Consider the following 12,642-nt stretch of genomic DNA (forward strand, 5'->3'; position numbering starts at 1 on the left):
AATATGAATAGTAGACTAAATTGTAATCTATTTTATTTTTTCCTAGGGAATTTTTAAAATTCTGGTTTTATAGTCTTTAATATAACATTTTCTAATCCCATTAATCATAATATAGCAAGAGCTAGTACTATGTATTAAAAATCTATAAACTACTCTAATGCCTTATTGTAGTATTATAGATATTTTGCTATAAAATTCTGTTAGTGAAATATTATGGTCCCCCATTATAAATACCTTACTGCCAAAGGCAGCAAATGGGTGGTTGACCATAGAGGGAGGGATGTTTTATATAATTGCTTTGAATTCTTTCCTTCCCTTAGGCAGGGGGCATCTAGAAGAAATAGTAGATGATTTTATCAGAAAGAAATTAAAGCAGAGAATAAAACCTGTAGATTAACATATAGAAAGATTAATATAATATTGAGTGTTGATGCAAAAGCATTAAACCAAATATTTGCAAAGAATCCATAGTAGAATAATAAGGTTTTTGAAAAATCTTTTTTTTTAAAACAGAGACTAGGTTGGATTCAGTAAAAATTCAATGATAATACAGCATTATACAACATAATACAACATAAAGAAAACTATAAACATTAATTTATATATCAAATAGTAATAAAATAGAAAAATTGCATGATTATAATAGAAAAATTTTCAAAAAATAGAGTCCACTTATGTTTAAAATACTTTGTTTTAAAAAAATAAGACAATTTTTTTTCCTTTAATATAATTAAAAATAGTTACTTAAAACCAAGAGCTGCCTTCTGGTAACAGAAATACTGTATGTTTTCTTAGTAAGATTAGGTGTAAATGAAGATACCCAGTGCCTCCAAGTTTATCTGAGTGTTAAAACATTTTTAACACTCAGATAAACTTGGAGGCACTGGGTATCTTCATTTATACCTAATCATATTTAATCTATGTGATTTAAAAAAATAAATTAAAAAAAGAAAAGGGAAAAAATTATATGTCCTGCTTTTCTCTTTAAAAAAATCATTCTTTTATATAGTTATACTTGCTTTTACTTGAGACCATTTTAGTCACTTACTTTATTTTACACACACACACACACACACACACACACACACACACACACACACCCCTTTTACTGTCACCCTTTTATATTTAAACAATTTGCACTTCATGGCAAATTTTTGGATAATATGTGGTACCTGATTTCAGAAGAAATACATTCTTTTTCTTCTATTCTTTCATTTTCCATGAAAAAAACATTAAAAATGGTTTTGAAACACAAGCACAGAGCTTATTTTCTTTGATTTTTAAATAATCTGTAGTTGAGATGGTACTCCCAAGGAAGTTTCCTCTCTTTCTCTTTCATTAGTTAAGGATTGGAATATCACAAATTGCTTCAAATTATTCATATGTATTTACTTTTCTGTGTCATGAAGAAGGTGCTTTTCAATTTTGAAAGCTGTTCAAATTTAGTTTTCTCAAAATAAATGCTTTGATTTCAACAATTTCCTCCCTAGGATTAAGCTTTACTTTGTAGGATACATCTTTCTTAAATAAAAGTCTCTTTTCTTTTCATTATAGCACATTCAAATTTTTATTTCATTCATTGATTTAAAAAGTCTTCTATGCTTTTGACTGGAATTATTTGGTATATTATCTTTCTCTTATGGAATGCTTATTGTATTTTCTTTTTGATTGTGGAGTGCTACAGCTTGATAAGTATGCTTTGTAATGAATTAATCTTGAAGTATCTATGTAACAATGTTTTATAATTTTATTCGTCCTGTGGATTCTTTGCCCTTCCAGGATTTAAGGGTTTTTTTAAATCATATTTTATGGGAAATTAGTTATTCTTACAGTGTTTCTTCAAACCTTGTTTCTTAATCAATTTCAATTTATTGTAGAAATCTCAGATATTTTTCCATGCCTTCTATATTTCCACATGGCACTAGAATTTATCACATAGTCATTAATAAAAAAAATTAGTTACATTATTTAGGGTGTCCTAGGGTTTTTCAAACTCAATTCAACTTTCTGAATTTTTCATCAGAAGTTCTAATTTTAGTTCTAAACTCATCCTTCAGTTATAACCATTTTTCCTTATAATTCTAAGTATAGTCCCTGTGAAATGTTTTCTTCTTGAATTTTTCTTGGGTGTGCTCTTATCACATATCATTTCATCATTGTATTGACTCTTATTTTTCTCAATATCTAGGCTTTTTATTCCCCTTTTTGGATATTTCTTACTGAGGATTTGTTTCACCTTTTAAAATTATCATTATTTTAATTTATTGAACACGTATCTTGCTGTGGTGAGGGGGTTAAACTGGATTTATACATAAACTTAAAGGTATCTTGGCATAAAGATCATTTGCTTGTGATTTTCATCAATTGAAAACTCTGCTGTAGCCATTACTTCTTTTATATAGAATTAGGTTTATTCCTCTTTTTCTTAAGTAGAGCAGTAGTTGTTGAATTGATGCTATAGGAAGGATTTCACTATGGATCATCTACAGATCAGAATCCAAGAAATATCCACCATACTTTTCCTAGTTTCCACTGCTATTTACCACACATTTCTTTAACAAAAATTGATAACATTTTTATTCATAAAGATAAAAATATTTGTATGTACTTTCTTTACATGTAATAGAAAATATACTTTACATGTAATAGCAATAAAATAATAATATATAATGGTATAAATAAAAGAATAGCTTTCAGGTATAAAGTTAATTACTAATTAATCCATGACCATATCATGGAGAAATTTTACAAAGCTGTATTGAAAATAATGACAAAGTGGAAGGATATAGACATAATTTTCTAAAGAAGAAGGGCATGATAAACTAATTTATATTTTAAATATATATTTTATATATATAAATATGGAAAACAAAGACAGATAACAGGATCAACAGAAAATATGGCAGACATTTTTATGTGTCAGAAATATTAAAGCTCTGAGCTCAAATCAGTGAAGAAACCAAAGAAATATTTTAAAAATATATATCTCAGAAAGAGTTTGATCACAAACTGAGGGAACTTTTACTTGCCAGATGTGATGATGAATCATAAAGATAAAAGATGAAGCTTCTAGGATTTTATTTTGTTCATTTTCACTGTTCCAAAGAATGAAATTTGGATAGGCAAACATGGAACAAAATTATCTAATAAAAAAGTTGATAGATAAATAAAAATAGTAAAAATGAACATCTATCTTTCCTTGATGAGTTAAGGACATGTGAACCAGAATAAATACATCCAAGTGAAATGGAAGAATTTATGGTTGTTGAGCCATGGTTAGTAATTCCTAAAAATCATACAGAACAAGAAAAGTATAGTTATATCAGGAAAAACAAATATAATAAATTTTCAAACTGGAATGAGAATTCAATCTTGAAATTATAGGTTCAAAAGCTTGATTCAGGCTCCTAACATTTATAGAATGTATTATGAAATGATAATTAGTAGGTATAGTCAATCCTTCACTTTTGTGAGGTAAATAACATTCCTGGCAAGCATCATGAAAGTAAAAAAAGGTGAATGTTGAAACAATGAACTATGGTACATAGGAAATTAGGTTCCCACAATCAATAAAAACTATAATCATTTGCTAGAGATTGCTGAAAATATATTTTTCTGCATTTATAACAAAACATTAAATCTGATAATATATATTTTTATCACATTAACCATGAATTGATCCATAAAATGCAATACACAGAATAAAATTGATAATATGAAAAGCATTTATCTTCTGAGTAATTCCCTAGAATTCTAAGACCTTTTGTGCTAAGTGCAATTAAAATACCATTTATTTCAGACAATATACACTTCATAACAATACTGTATAGTAAATAAAATGAAGTATGAGGACATTGTATTGTATACTATTCTGTAAACTTTTTTTTATCTTGGTTGCCCTTTGAAAATGAAGGTAGAAGTTACTGGGACTTTAGTATCTGTTATCCTTAGATGCTGAGTCTGGTGAGGTCTCAATATCACCTGTGACATTCTATCCTTCATGGCTCTTTAGATCTCAAAGGAAACACCAGCTTGAAAAAATCTTGAGACCCGTCAGGGTCCCAGATTATGGGAGCAGAGCAGAGGTAAATTGACATTTAACCTTGAAACTTAATGAAACTGGCAGCCTTAATGTCTCCAGCCAACTGGTCGATTAAGCCAAGAGCAACTGGAAATATTCTTGCAGCTTATCCTACAACTTTATTTTTTTTTCACTAAGCCCCATCACAGATTTTGAATGTCTGAGCTAAGAGACAAAAAGATTTGCAATATGCTTTGGGGACATAATTGCAACACAAAACTTGAGTTTTCAAGAAAACAATAAAAATAAGCAACAAATATATGGGGAGTTTTTTAAAAAAATGATAGGGTGAACAAGATCAGTGAAGCTTCTAGTGGCCTAACCTCCACAAACTTGACCACATTGCACCTCTCATTTTTTTCTCAATGTCCATAGAAAACAAAAATGAAATTACTAATAAAATCACCCTATCACAAAAGTTAAAAAGTTTGAATGTTGAAAATTGACTGTATTTAAAAAAGGAAAAGTCATCAATATTTTCATCAAGATTAGGTTATTCTAAATTAAGTATTTACACACACACATATATAATATGTATATATATGGTGTTAGTGTTACTATACTTTTCAAATGTGGTAGATTTATAATTTCAGAGAAAAATTGAAAAAGGCTTTCATTCTTCTTGTATGGAGAAGCTGAAAAATTAGGCTATTTGATAATAATTTGACATCAGCTTGGAAGATGCTCTTCAATAGAGTGCCCTGTGATTTATAATTAGTCCTATACTGTCTAGCATTTTTATCAGTTATTTGGATAAAACCAATGATGGAATACATATGAAATTTGAAAATAGCTCAAGAGGAAGAAGGATAACTAACAAACCAGATGAAAGAATAAAGATTCAAAAAATTCTTGATAAACTACTAGGATGTTGAACATCCTAATAATTTGAGCATAAAAATAAGTTATAATCATAAACTTTTATATTTGTTTTTAAAAAGAAGTTTCTCCAATATGAGATAGGTGAGGCAATATTAGATAATTTGGGGGGAAATTATGGGATTATGGTAGACAATTAGATCAATTAGACTTCAATAAGAGAGGCATAACTTGGAAGGTAGTAATTCAGTAATGTTCTGCTCTTGTCAGATTGGGTGGCACATTTTTTTTAAGAAAGATTTTATTTATTTTGAGTTTTACAAATTTTCCCCCATTCATGCTTCCCTCCCCCCACCCCCCACAGAAGGCATTCTGTTAGTCTTTACATTGGTTCCATATTATACATTGATCTCAGTTGAATATGATGAAAGAGAAATCATATCCTTAAGAAAGAAAAATAAAGTATGAGATTGTAAAATTACATAATAATATAACAGGCTTTTTTCCTAATTTGATGGCAATATTCTTTGATTTTTGTTCAAAGCCCATAACCCAAAATTGTCACTGGTTGTTGCACTAAAGGGGTGAGCAAGTCCATCAAGGTTGATCATCACCCCCATGTTGCTTTTAGGGTGTACAGTGTTTTTCTGGTTCTGCTCATCTCGCTCTGCATCAGTTCATGCAAATGTTTCCAGGCTTCCCTAAATTCCCATCCCTCCTGGTTTCTAATAGAACAAGTTTTCCATGACATACATATACCACAGTTTGTTAAGCCGTTCCCAAATTGAAGGACATTCACTTAAATTTCCAATTTTTTTCCCACCATAAACAAGGCTGCTATAAATATTTTTGTCCAAGTGTTGTTTTTACCCTTTTTCATAATCTCTTCAGGGTATCTATCAACCCAGTAGTGGTATTGCTGGGTCAAAGGGTATGCACATTTTTTTTTTTTTTGCCCTTTGGCCATAATCACAAATTGCTCTCAAGAAAGGTTGGATGAGTTCACAGCTCCACCAACAATATATTAGTGTCCCAGATTTCCTGCATCCCTTCCAACGTTGATCATTGTCCTTTCTGATCATATTGGTCAGTCTGTGAGGTGGTATCTCAGAGATGCTTTAATTTGCATTTCTCAAATAAGTTATGATTTGGAGCAATTTTTCATATGACTGTGGATTGCTTTGATTTCCTCAGCTGAAAATTGCTTTTGTATATCCTTTGACCATTTTTCAATTGGGGAATGACTTGGGGTTTTTTTGAAAATTTGACTCAGTTCTCTGTATATTTTAGAAATGAATCCTTTGTCAGAAATGCTAGTTGCAAAAATTGTTTCCCGATTTACTACATTTCTTTTGATCTTGGTTACAGTGGTTTTGTCTGTGCAAAAGCCTTTTAATTTAATGTAATCAAAAGTATCTAGTTTGCTTTGAATGATGTTCTCTATCTCTTCCTTGGTCATAAACTGTTTCCCTTTCCATAGATCTGACAGGTAAACCACTCCTTCTAGTTTGCTTATAATATTGTTTTGTATATCTAAATCCTGTATCCATTTGGATCTTATCTTGGTATAGGGTGTGGGGTGTTGGTCTAATCTAAGTTTCTTCCATATTAACTTCCAATTTTCCCAATAGTTTTTTTTTTTATCAAAGAGAGAGAGTTTTTATCCCAATAGCTGGACTCTTTGGAGTAGATTGCTATAATCATTTCCTGCAGTTTGGGTGCCACATTTTAAGAAGAATATAAAGAAACTCGAAAGTTTCCAGAGAATGGCAAACAGAATGGTGAAAACTATTGAGTTCATGACATTCAAAGACCAGTCAAAAGAAAAGGGGATATTTAGCACGAAAAAGAAAATTCTCAGCAGGTACCTAGTAACCATCTTCAGTTTGAAAGATTATAATGTGGGAGAGGAAACACATTTGTCCTGTTCAACTCCAGAAAATAGACTAATTCCAATGGGTAGGGGCGGCTAGGTGGTATAGTGGATAAAGCACTGGCCCTGGAGTCAGGAGGACCTGGGTTCAAATCTGGTCTCAGACACTTAATAATTACCTAGCTGTGTGGCCTTGGGCAAGCCACTTAACCCTGTTTGCCTTGCAAAAAAAACCCTAAAAAAAATGGGTGATAGTTGCATTTAGCTTTTGAGTAAGAAAAAACTTCCCAATAATTATTGTTCAGTCATTTATTAGTTGTGTTAACTCTTCATGACCTCATTTAGGATCTTCTTGGTCTTCTTCATTTCTTACTCCAGCTTGTTTATATGAGGAAAGGAGGCAAACAGGGTTAAATGACTTGCCCAAGGTCACAAGTGGTCTGAGACTAGATTTGAACTCAGGTATTTCTGACATCAGGTCTAATTATCCCCTGTGCCAATTAAGTATCCCTCCTAATAATTAGATCTGTAATAAAATAACTACCATTGAAGTTAGTGGGTTTTCCCATGTTAGAGATCTTCAGGCAAAAGCTAAATGAGTAATTATTTGTCAGGGACTTCCTAAAACATATTCTTGTTCAGGATAAATTTGATTAAATAGATTCTTAGATGTAAAGATTCTGCAAATTATAAAGTAAATGAGAAAAAACATGTACTGTAATTGCCAATCACATATCAAATCATAAACTATATAATCTTGATGAAAAAGGAAGAAATCACAATGATTGTATTAGGAAAACTGAAAGAATCTATTATTCTCAGCTACTTGATAAAAAAAACTAAATCTATGTTCAAAAATATGCAAATTTAAATGAAATTTACAAATATATACAAAACTATGAAATACCCAGAATTATAAAGCAAAAACATCTACAACCTAAATAAATTTACTTAAAAAAGAAATAAAAAGTTATCATTGAAGAAATACATAGACTAGACAGATTCTAAGTGAATTTTAGACAATATCTTAAAAACCTATATTGTGTAGATTATTTTGAGAAATAAAGATGACATTCTAGGCATATATTTCCTATGAGACAAATAAGATTCTAATAACTAAGTTCTGGAAGTCTAAAATGGAAAAAGTGAGTTATAATCAAAGTCATCCTAAACTTTAATACATAGAATCATAGAATTGGGAGCTCAAGTGACCTTCATTTCCAACCCATACCTGAAATATAATTCCCTCTCAGAAAGCTGACAAATGGTTATCCAGATTTTCTTGAAGACCTCTAGTAAGAAGCCCATTGCAAGGCCTAGTATTTAAATTTCTGGATATCTATAATTGTTAGAAAGTATTTTTTCCTCTATAAAGTCTAGAACTGCCCCTTTGAAAGCACACCTTTATTCTCCTCACTCTATCCTCTGGGACCAAACAGAGGTAATTCAATTCTGTTTCCCCCTTGAGAACTCTTCAGATCCTTTAAGATACCTATCAGGCCCCATTAGAGCCATCTATTCTTCAAATTAAAAATGTCTAGTTTCTTCAAATGATCCTCACTGGACATGGACAATATAAAATACTAGGAAATGGAATATAGAGTTGTATTCTCATCATCATGTTCCCCAAATCTTTTCATCATGGAAACTCACTATGGCCCTAGGATTCACACATTAGAAAGGCCCTCTGCACCTGCATCCTGTCCTGATTCAGTGGTTCCTTTTTGGGGACTGTTGTGTGTGGGAGCACTGTAAACTGTCTTCACCTGGTGTCCTTGAGCACCAGAGTCCTATTTTACTAAGTGCCACAGGAGTGGGAGTGGATTAGGTACTGGGAAGGATATTTAAGCACTTGTATTCTGGTGAATAAAGGGAGCATTTGGAGATCTTGATGGAGTACTTGTCTCCCTCGTCTCCCTCGTCTCCCTCGTCTCCCTCGTCTCCCTCGTCTCCCTCGTCTCCCTCGTCTCCCTCGTCTCCCTCGTCTCCCTCGTCTCCCTCGTCTCCCTCGTCTCCCTCGTCTCCCTCGTCTCCCTCGTCTCCCTCGTCTCCCTCGTCTCCCTCGTCTCCCTCGTCTCCCTCGTCATCCTCGTCATCCTTGACTCACACTCCTCCAAAGCTTGCCTGGAGAAGATTGAGAGAGTCTAGAAGTGGGACCCAACATAAGAGTCCAGAAGGGGACTCAACAGTTTCTCCATTTAAGGTGCCCTGATCAATCAGTCTTTTCCCCCTACAATCTACATTTCAAATTTTTTCTCTCATGCCCCTTAAAAGGTTACTCCCATTATCCCCATCTCCCTCATCACCATCTTTCATCAGTTTTGTCTTCCTAAGAGTATACATCCCTTAAGTGCTTAGCACGGTGTCTCTAGCTCATTTTAAATGCTTGTTAAATGCTTTTTGGCTTACTATTACATTTACTAGATCATCAAGAAATAGCCCAGCAAAGCAAATCAATAAAAAAGCAATAAAAATCAAATAATATAAAATCATACAAATACAAAAAAAATCTTTGATGAAATAAAGCAATACCCACAATTTATTGTTGAGATATGATGTTTTAATGGTATATTCATAGAATTAGATAGCCAGAATGCTATAGTGCTTAGAGAGGGGTCTTCATATTTAGCCTCTGACTCACACTGAATATTTAAATCCTGGCCATTCATTTTTCCGCTCCATTCTCCAACTTGCTCTCTAAAATTGAAGTGAGTTAAATTTTCAGTCTCTGGGAGCTTCTTACCAATGAAATTACAGTTCTGGACAAAAAAAAAATGCATGATTGAGTTATATGAAAAATGAGCTTTGAATAACATTCAAAGAAAAGTTATGTACTGGGGAAAACAATTTGCTTGCACATTTCTAATAAAATTCTGACACTGAAAGTCTATAAGGAATTAATATAAATTTGGTTGAGTAAAAGCTATTCTCCAGTACATATGGGATCAAAGAAAATAAGCAGGCAAGTGTTGAAATAAGAAACAGGAACTATAAACAATTACTTGAAGAAAGTGTACAAAAAAATCCCTAAAAATCAGATAAGTGAACACTTTCAAATATTTGAGATAAGAATATAATAAATTTAGGGCTGTTAAAGTAATTGAGTCCACACTCTTCATTTGATAGATACGGAAACTGAGATAGTTTAATAGAGAGATTAATTGACATGCCTGGGATTACAGTGTCTAGGGCTAAAATTGCTGAGACAGACAGACAGACAGACAGAGAAGGGAAGGAGGAAGGAGGGAGGGAGAGAGGTGGGAGGGAAGGGAAGGAGTGTGGGAGGGAAAGGAGGGAGGGAAGAATGAGGAAGAAGGAAGGATGGAAGGAAGGGAGAGAGGAAGGGGAAGGAAGGAAGGGAGGGAAAGAAGGTGGGAGGGAAGGGAGGGAGGGAAGTAGGAAGGAAGGAAAGATGAAAGGGAGGGAGCAGCAGAAAAATTGGTAGTCTTGGATTTACAAATGGACAAGATAAATGTAATAGAAAAATTATAGTTCTTAAGGAGGTGCCCCTCTGATCTTGTCACTATCCCTGTAATTTGCTTGATTGGACACATGGCATATCACTACTTGGTTGTTGCAGGAGATGAAATGGTGTTGCTGAGTGGAATTTTATAGTAATACCTATTCATGTGATAAATTTAGGAAAGGGGGGGCGAATGGAGTAAAGAGTATTTGTTGAAGATCAAGAGAGCCAAAAACAGAAGCATTAATATCATTATGACAGAGCACTTAGAAAGAGAAATGAAAGAGGAGACTGAAAAACAGATCACAGTCTTGCCTGAAAGTCAGAATAATGGGAGACTCATATATACATTCTGCTGGATCATTCTCTCTGACTAGGACAAGCTGCCAATAATTTCTTTACTTTCTTTAAGATAATTTCATCTTTTAAAATTTGAATAATAATAGGTAGCATTTATATAGCTCTTGTATCCTCATAGGTAGATGCTATTATTATCTTCAGTTTATAGATGAGGAAATTGAGGCACAGAACAATTGAAAATTACTTGCCCAGGAAAGGGGAATGGTTTATGATCAAAGAAGAAATAGAGAATATTATTTAAAAAAACAAATAAACTGGATAATTTGATTATATTAAATTAAAAAGGTTTTGCACAAACAAAACCACTGCAACCAATAAGAAAAGTCATATAAGCGGAAACAATTTTTACAACTAGTGTTTCTGACAAAGGACTCATTTCTAAAATATATAGAGAACTGAGTCAAATTTATTTTAAAAAAACCAACAACAACATATCATTCTCCAATTGATAAATTATCAAAGGAAATGGAAAGGCAATTCTCAGATAAAGAAATCAAAACTTTCTATAATCATATGAAAAATTGCCCTAAATTGTAAATCCTAAAATATCTCTGAGGTACCATCTCACACTTCTCAGATTAACCAATATGACTAGAAAGAGTGTTCAATGATGGAAGGGATGTGGGAAAACTGGGACACTAATGTTGATGGAGTTATGAACTGATCCAACCTTTCTGGAGAGCAATTTGTAATTTTTCCATAGGACAATAAAAATATGCATACCTTTTGATCCAGGAAATACCACTACTAGGTTCATATCCTGGAAAGAGCATGAAAAAAGGATAAAAATCCCACACATACAAAATTATTCACAACAGCTCTTTTTCTGGTGCCAAAGAATTGGAAATTGAGGGGATGTACATCAATTGAGAAATGGCTGAAAAATTATGGTATATGTATGTGATGCAACACTATTAATTCTATAAGAAATTGAGAGGGACAGGATTTCAGAAAAGCCTGGAAAAACTTGCATGAGTTGATGCTGAGTGAGATGAGCAGAACCAGAATAATATTGTACACACTAACAACACCATGGGTAATGATCAACCATGATGGACTTGTTCATTTCATCAGTACTATAATCAAAGGCAATTTTAAAAGACCTGTGATAGAAAATGTCATCCATATCCAGAGAAGGAACTGTGGAGTTTAAATGAAGATCAAAGCTTATCATCTTCAATTTTTATAAGTTGTCACATATTAAGTCATTTTCCTCCTCTCTAATATTTTCTTTCTTCCATTGAATCTGATTCTTCTCTCACAACATGATCAATGTGGATCCATGTTTAGCATGGTTATAAATGTAGAACCTATATCAGTTGCTTTCTGTCAGGGGAAGGAGGGAGGGAAAGAAAGGAGAAAAATGTAAAACTCAAAACCTTGCTAAAAAAATGGTAAAAACTATCATTGTAATATAGTTAGAAAAACAAATAAACTATTTTTAAAAATCACTTGCCCTGTGTCACAGAGCTAGTATCTGATGTAAACACAAGTTTCTGGACTTAGCTTTTCTGGACATAGCTTCACTGCTGGTGAAGGAAATAATGAAAGAAGCTTCTACTATGGATTTGATTTTCACTAACAAGGAGGAACTGGCTATGGGGTTGAAATGATAAGGACCTTGTTTCTTCCCTTTATGTGCAAAGAATGGAACTCTAAATGTACTTTATATTATGTAGTACAGATAAATGTTCTTTCCATCCTACCCTGCTTAAAATACAATAGTCAACTGAGTCAAATACTAAATAATCTCATATACTGAGCTGATCTTTGTTTTCATCTAATGCTTATTGTGTTATAAAATGACTGGTAATCAGTAGAACCAGTAAAGAGCTAGATGACTAGCTCACTTCAATTCAATTATTAAAATATGCAAAATTATTTAAAATAGTGGAAAAGTCATTATTGATTGGAGAAATGCAAATTAAAACAACTATAACACCTATCAGATTGACCAAGACACCTTAAAAAGCTATCACACCTATCAGATTGGCCAAGATGAGAAAAAGGGAGAATGAATAATGTTGGAGAGGTTATGGGAGGATT

General features: G+C 32.7%; 1 protein-coding gene across 2 annotated transcripts in view; it reads left to right on the forward strand.

The window, feature by feature from the left end:
• The window catches only part of LYPLAL1 (lysophospholipase like 1), a 124,265-nt gene that overhangs the window by 74,449 nt on the left and 37,174 nt on the right, over positions 1 to 12,642 (forward strand). The window lies entirely within an intron of this gene.

Source organism: Macrotis lagotis, chromosome 2 (genome assembly GCF_037893015.1).
Source record: "Macrotis lagotis isolate mMagLag1 chromosome 2, bilby.v1.9.chrom.fasta, whole genome shotgun sequence".
In the NCBI taxonomy this organism is placed as follows: Eukaryota; Metazoa; Chordata; class Mammalia; order Peramelemorphia; family Peramelidae; genus Macrotis; species Macrotis lagotis.